This window comes from Amphimedon queenslandica, unplaced genomic scaffold (assembly GCF_000090795.2).
Source record: "Amphimedon queenslandica unplaced genomic scaffold, v1.1 AMPQUscaffold_13496, whole genome shotgun sequence".
Lineage (NCBI taxonomy): Eukaryota > Metazoa > Porifera > Demospongiae > Haplosclerida > Niphatidae > Amphimedon > Amphimedon queenslandica.
In genome coordinates this window covers 199,308-206,850 of record NW_003546268.1, presented here as the reverse complement: position 1 = coordinate 206,850, position 7,543 = coordinate 199,308, and positions in this window count along the sequence as shown.

The window sequence follows — 7,543 nt, the reverse complement described above, 5'->3', positions numbered from 1 at the left end:
ACCCTCTGTCCTAAATAAATGATAGTCACACAAATTTGAATCAATGCTAAACTCTAATGAACAGTAAACCTCTTTCACACCCTCTCCCTGTCCATTATAGCAACAAGTACTCAATATTCACTGTTATACATTGATTAATCTCACATCCTGAATGCAGTTTGATCCCTTGATACTGCACCAATGGTTTTCACACTCACACATCATTCACATTGCACATGCAGTGAAATATAAGTCACATTAAACAACCAATGTTTTTAAGATGATGGACCTCCCATTCACCATACCCACTTCCATTATCAATCAATGCTTAAGAAATATTAATAGACTTAACTGCTTGGAAATGATTAGTACCAACATGCTTCAAATACAAAGCAGGTGTATTAGTATCACAAGGAATGCCATATAAAGTTTGGGTTCCATATCTAGCCCAGCCAACAAAAGTAGGAGTTAGTGAATATGAATATATGGTTGTACCTAATATTGCAGTTAGTGTAATAACCTCTGTGTCAGTGGCCCACACACAAATTCTATACATTTTGGACTTATTTATGTAATCATATATGCTTGAATATCTGGTTGCACTTAATGTACACTATTAAACAATTCTTCTTCAAAGTTTGGCATATTACTAACAATTGCTTTACATAATTCGTAATGCTGAGAAATTGACCCAGTGATGAGATATGAAAGGGCATAAAATAAACAGTTCCCATCACCAGGGACATCAAGAGTACTATTAGGAACTCTTTCATCTGACAATGGTGTTGTTGGACTACCAGGTAAGATTCTAGCAGCTGTGACAAATTTGAGATTTAAAATCTCACACCACCTTCTTTGATATTCTTCATTACCAGGGTAATAAACATAATCCCATTGTCTCCTTCTCACAATATCTGGGTTGGGAGGCTCTTCATAAGTAAAGATGACATCATCATCTTTTTTTGGATTACTTGTCTTTAATTTAATGCTTGAGAGTTTTATAGATACAATCAGACTACTACTACAATGGTCATTTCTTACAACACACTTGGTTTTATCATCTTTTGGTTTACATTTAATGTTTGAGAGTTTTATAGATACAATGAGACTACTACAACTATCATCATCTTTGACATTAAATTTGATTTTTAGGTCTTCCAAATTAATTGAAACAATTAATTTATCATCTTTTTTTGAACGAGGCAATACCAAAGCAGTATTATCAGTACTACTGTTTACATCAACTTTTCTTTTTTGGGGGCAAGGCTCATTTAAAGCATTATCGTCACAAATTTTACTCTTTTTGGGGCGATTAGACTTTTGTAAATCAGTACTCTTACGTTTCTTGCTACTAACGGTACTGTTACTAGTACTTTGTACATGACTTACAGACACCTTGGCATTCTTACTACAAGGTTCACCATCATCAATTATACCAGTCACTTGAATCTTTCTCTTCTTTCCTTTACTTTTCTTGATTTGAGGTAAGTCTTTTCGAAATTTACTTCTGAGGCGGTTAATTTCGTTAATGCACGGATTACTAACTTTAACAGAGAGAGGATCAAATGATAATAAATGTAATCCATTTAATGTGCATACACGAGACAATGCAACATATGCCATACCATCCCCAAAAACATCAGTCGATAAATCAATAATGGCTGTATCTAGTGGGAGGCCTTGACATTTATGTATAGTAATAGCATAAGAAAGTATAAGGGGAAACTGTTTCCTATGTATATACAAATTCTTAGATAGCATAAATCTAGATGTAACCCTTTCTATGTCACAAGGTACATCAATATGACCTTAAATACGTGACTCTTAAGCGTATCAATAGTTTCATCAGTCAGACAGCCATGCCTAACAGAATCAAGCATCTTAGAGAAAGTTTCGTCTCCTTTTTGTCGCTCATTGATTGTTAGTTCATCATATTCTACTGTTTCTTTCCATATGTTAACTGCATTTGCTGCTCCAAGTCTATTTTTTACTAGTTTGTTGCTAATTTTTTAAAATATTGGTCTACCATTAACTGGTGGCAATTGTAAGAGGTCACCTACAAATAAAATATTTTTGGATCCAAACCATTCATCAGTTCCAAATATATCTTCTAAGCGCATGTGTAAGTATGCTAGATTTAGATTGGATACCATAAATACCTCGTCTACTATTATAATTTTTAAATTTTTAAGTGTCATTTTTATCCTTTTCTGAGCTTCTTTATTCAAAGCCCAATATCCAGCTGTCTTTCCCTCATGCTCTATCGGTAGCTGAAATAATCTATGTATTGTTAGTCCACCTACATTAAATGCAGCTATACCTGTTGGTGCTACAATAGCACACATAATTTCACCACTTTTTGGATGCCATATGTCATCCACTAGGCATTTTATTGCCTCTATTAAAAACGATTTACCAGTTCCACCTACACCACTAATAAACATCCTTAGCAGTTTGATATTATCTAATCTAAGTAGTCTTGAAGACTCATTCTCTAATAAGTCTTCACGTTCTTTTTGACTTATAAGATGGCTCTTAATTTTATCAAAAATTCTTTTTTGATCTACATTAAGCATTGTCTCTCTTTGCTCTAATGTTAAATTAGGTACATTTATATGCATGTCAGCAATATCAGCTACTGCTTCCATTATTTCACCCAGTAATTGAGGCTCATCATCTTCCTTGTTATCAGGAAGTTCTTCTTCAGTGAAACCGGCTTTATTTCTTGCATCGACTATTTTCTTCCAATTACGTTCAGCTTCTAATAATTTCTGCAGTTTGTTGAAATGATCTCAATGCCACGTATAGATGCCTCTCTGTGACGCCTAAAAGCTTCTTCCATTGTTTCTCCTTCCATTACGAGTGTGCTCTCGTCTCTAAAAGGCAAAAATAAAAATATTAGTGAGTAATAAAAATCGTCTCTTTCCGCTTCTTGCATAGGATTAAATTTCCTATGGTTAGGAAGGACTGGCTTTGATTGAAGTTTGTATTCTCTTTCTCCATTTTCTCCTATTTTATCAAATTTGTAATTAGCAACAAATTTGTAAAGAGATACATCTTCCATGTTATTTGGTCTTGTTGGATAAAAGTCTTCAATTATGCTAGGATTAAAAATGTCTTTTGAAGATTGATCCATTTTAGTTAAATATGAATAGTTTTTAATTTTTCTGCTCCTCTTATGAGGCAAGTACACATTAATGTACTGTATGGTTACTGATTTCATGTATAAACTTTCACCAAGAAGAAGATCACTAGCTTCATATAGTCCTACTTCTTTAGCTCGAAGTAATTTTTGGCCGATTTTCCAAAGCCTGCTGTATATGTTGTCACAGCTGCTGACTTCATCCCATAAGTCCTGTGCATGACTCTTTTCTGCTTTAGTGATATATCCAGTTACATACTCTGTTAAGGAAAGACTCCTCTCTGCTATGTATTGCAAGTCCATATTTGCACGCCACAATTTCAGCAGTAAAGGATTATAGTCGTTGACTCGAACTTCTTTTTCATTTCGTTTGAGATAATAAATTTTATTGTATGATTTCAAGCTATTTTCAACATCATTGATGCAAATACTATCTCGTACTGGTCTAGGAAAATCAAATCGGCATCTAGATACATAGGTCTTACCAACTTTAATATTTCGCTTGCAGTATTTGCTGCACTTGTGCATTTGGTATTTTGTTACCAAAAAATTTAAATCAGGCGACGTATTACTATCTGGTATATGACAGGTAATTCTATCTTGTATGAAAGAACAGACTTCTTCTGGACGATCGATACCGACAACAGGAGCATTTTCAATCCATAGGAGGATGTGATAATGAGGTGCTCCACGCATTTGATATTCTTTTTTAACATAATATTGCTCTACTTTGCCTAGAACACCTCTCTGGAGAATTACTATGTTAAAGAAATCCTTAAATTTGTATGAAAATTGTCACGATACTGAAACAGGGTCCTCAGTACATAATCTAGAAATACTATATGATTGTGGTGCATTATTCACTTTTCTTAAATATTGTGCTATATCAGCTGAATCGTATTCAGCACAACTTAATGTTAGGAAAAGTGTTGGTGAGCCATACTCAGTAATCATTGCTTTTGCTTCACCTTTCACACGGAACCAATATTGATTTGTGCTCCGTATTGGAGCCAACATGGTAGTTAAATTGCCCTCAAATTCTTCATCTAATACATTTATTTTTTCTAATATTTCAGCAACAGTTTGACCAACGTTACCCCTTGATGTTTTTAATAAATTATATATCCCAGTTTTTAAGGCTTTGTTAATTTTTAATCCATAATAGTGCAGACAATATGAATGATTTCTACGAAATCGGGAATCTTTGTTTAAAAGTCTAGATTTTATGTACTCACTAAATGATAAAGTCTGTGCTGGATAGCTTTGTCTGGGGTGATGCTCTCGATATTGTCCAGTTGGAAATAAAGTAGGAAAGCATAACAAATCAAGATGCTCTTGCCTATTGTTAATAGGCGCTTCTTTTACATTCATTAATTTATATTGACTGATATCAAAACCCGTTACAATTTTACTATCAAGATTTCTAATGGTATATGCCAAAAGGCCTTCTAAATCTTGATCATTTGCTTTTTCAAGCATTTTACAAGTAGTATTGCTGACTACTTATATGACATTTTTTGACGATTCATCAATTGACTCATCGTCTACGTTTCTATAAAGCCAATTTATTTCTTTTAACTTTCTTAATGCTGATTTTATTTTATTTACATCAACTAAACTACGCCAGACATTATTTGATTTTGTAGGTTGTCCATTAATAATAATATAAAGTTCTGGATTAGGCAAGTGATTAGAATCTATACCAACTTCATTTAAAGTTTCCATTGTCTTTTCCAATGGAAGGGGTAAATAAAAAATTGCACCTTTAAGAGCCTTCAAAGAATTATATGTAGGCACTTTTAAGGTGTGTGTCCCTAGCCTAACAATTGTCTGAAAACATTTGGCCCTCTGTATTAACTGGCAACTTAAAGGATCTAAGTTTTCCAAGTAGCAGGAGTAATAAAAGGTCTATTCTCATCTATAACAGCAGTCATGTCATTATTTCCAACATTTCAGTTTATAATCTTGGAGTCATTGCTCAGTCATCCAACAATATTACAATAAATAACACTTTATTTAATGGAACAACAGGTTTCAATAAACGGCACTCCATAAAATTAAACAATGCTTTTGATGCTAACAATACTTTTGATATTAATGTATTATCCTCAGTTTTCATTCAATATGCTGTAGTTATTACATATGAACCTCTTCCAGTATGTAGCACTGAGCTACCTCACTACTCACTAATACTGACTAATGTCACATTATTGAATTACAGCGGAATGGTATTATCTACTTATCATGGTGCTTCATACAATCTGTCAGTCATCTTTCATAACTATAATAATATACTTTATAGTCACTCTAGATTTATTTTGGATGATAGCCTTTTTTCTTTTTATGTTAAGAATGCATCATTTCAATCAGTACTTGATTTTACCTATGCCTTTACTATTAAATTAAATGAAAACCTGAAATCAGTTGACTGCAAATTTCCTGGCATTCATTTAATTTCTACTTTTGTAATCGAGGACAGTCAATTTCATGATAATTGGCATGGAGTTAGAATATTAAAAGATGCATACTTACCTAGAACATTTAGCAATCACTTTATTATTATTATTATGAAGTCATGTTTGATAGCTAACAGCTTAATTACAGGATTACTTATTGATAAAAAATTCTTGACATCAATCCAAATCAATATAACAGATACTGAATTTATTGGAAATGGACCAACCATGATATTGAACACTGATGCTATTAATCTCAGTAATGTTACTGTTGCTAACAGTACCTCCACAGGATTGTTGCTTAGCTTATCATCAGTATCAATTGAGAATAATTTAATATTCAAGAACAATACTGGAGTAGTTGGAGGAGGATTAGCAATAAATGACTCATCCCAATTGACATTATCATCATCAGCTAACTTGGAGTTTATTGGTAATCATGCTTCTTATAAAGGGGGAGGGATCTATCTTGAAGAGACATAAAATAGTGACATAATATTAGAGGCATCAAATATACCTCTTACATTAATAAATAATAGTGCTGGGATATTTGGTGATGATATATATGGATATACTAATCATGGAAGCAATCATTTCAACTTGACAAACCGAAACATTAGTTCAACAGGCGATGGACAGGAAATATATTTTTGCTTTGTTAATAAAAATGCAAGTTATAAACAGATTTATCCAGGTCAAGTACTAAAGTTTCATATGGCTTTATTTGGTTATGATTACTTTGGATCACTAAATGTCACTGATGGTACATTGGAAATGCGTGATGGACTCACTCCAGACTGTGCTCATACTGTCAATCATGTATATGTTAGACCTAAGCCTGGTTCTAATTGTTCACTGGTTGAATACAAGCCAAACCATCCTCCCAGTCATGTAAAACATGCCATGGTATTTACTATTGGAACACCCTATTCCATTTATTGGGATTATATTGTTAATGAGTGTCCCATTGGTTTTAGTGTAGATAGCTCACAAGGTGGATTTATCTGTGCTTGCAGTCAAAGTGTTTCAAGAGAGAATGTGACATGTAATATAACTAGTCTAAATATTACACACAATGGTCTACTGTGGATTGGAATATATGATACCAGTACACTTTTCAATGCTAATGCAACTGATCCTAATGCATGCATTATCAATGAGGACTGTCTCCTCTATTGTTCTCCTAATCCTGTTACTTTCAAGTTGAATGACACTGATACTCAATGTGTGGATAATAGAGGGCAGAGAATGTGTGGATCATGTACAGAGGGATACAGTCTACTCATGGGATCAAATAAGTGTGGACAGTGTCATAATAATCATGTGGTAGTAGTTTGGATTGTTTTGTTTGCAGTGATGGGTGTACTACTTGTGGTTCTACTGATTGCTCTTAATTTAACAGTATCAGTGGGTACACTCAATGGTCTATTATTCTATGCTAACATTGTCAAGTTATATGAGCCAGTCTTTTCAAGGAAAGGAGCCTTACCAGTTTTGAGCCAAGTGATATCATGGATTAACTTAGATTTTGGATTTGAGAGATGTTTGTACAATGGTATGGACAGTTATGCTAAACAATGGCTCCAGTTTGCTTTCCCTCTCTACCTGTGGATCATTATCATTATCATCATACAATTGTGTAGGAAATATGGTAAGATATCAAGACTGATGGGGTCTCATGCTGTTCCTATTCTATCTACACTCTTCCTTCTCTCATACACTAAACTATTACGTACTATTGTTATTGTACTGCACAAGCGTGAGGTAACTCTTCACTGTACTAATGAGTCAGTAAGATCAGTTAGTTTATGGTATGAGGATCCTAATATTGAATATGCTAAAGGGAAGCATGCTGGACTATTTGGATTTGCCCTATTGGTGTCTGTTTCCTTTGTCATACCATACACATTGTTCCTTTTACTTAATTGTTTTTACGAGAAGCATCTTTCAAATTTCAAAATTTTTA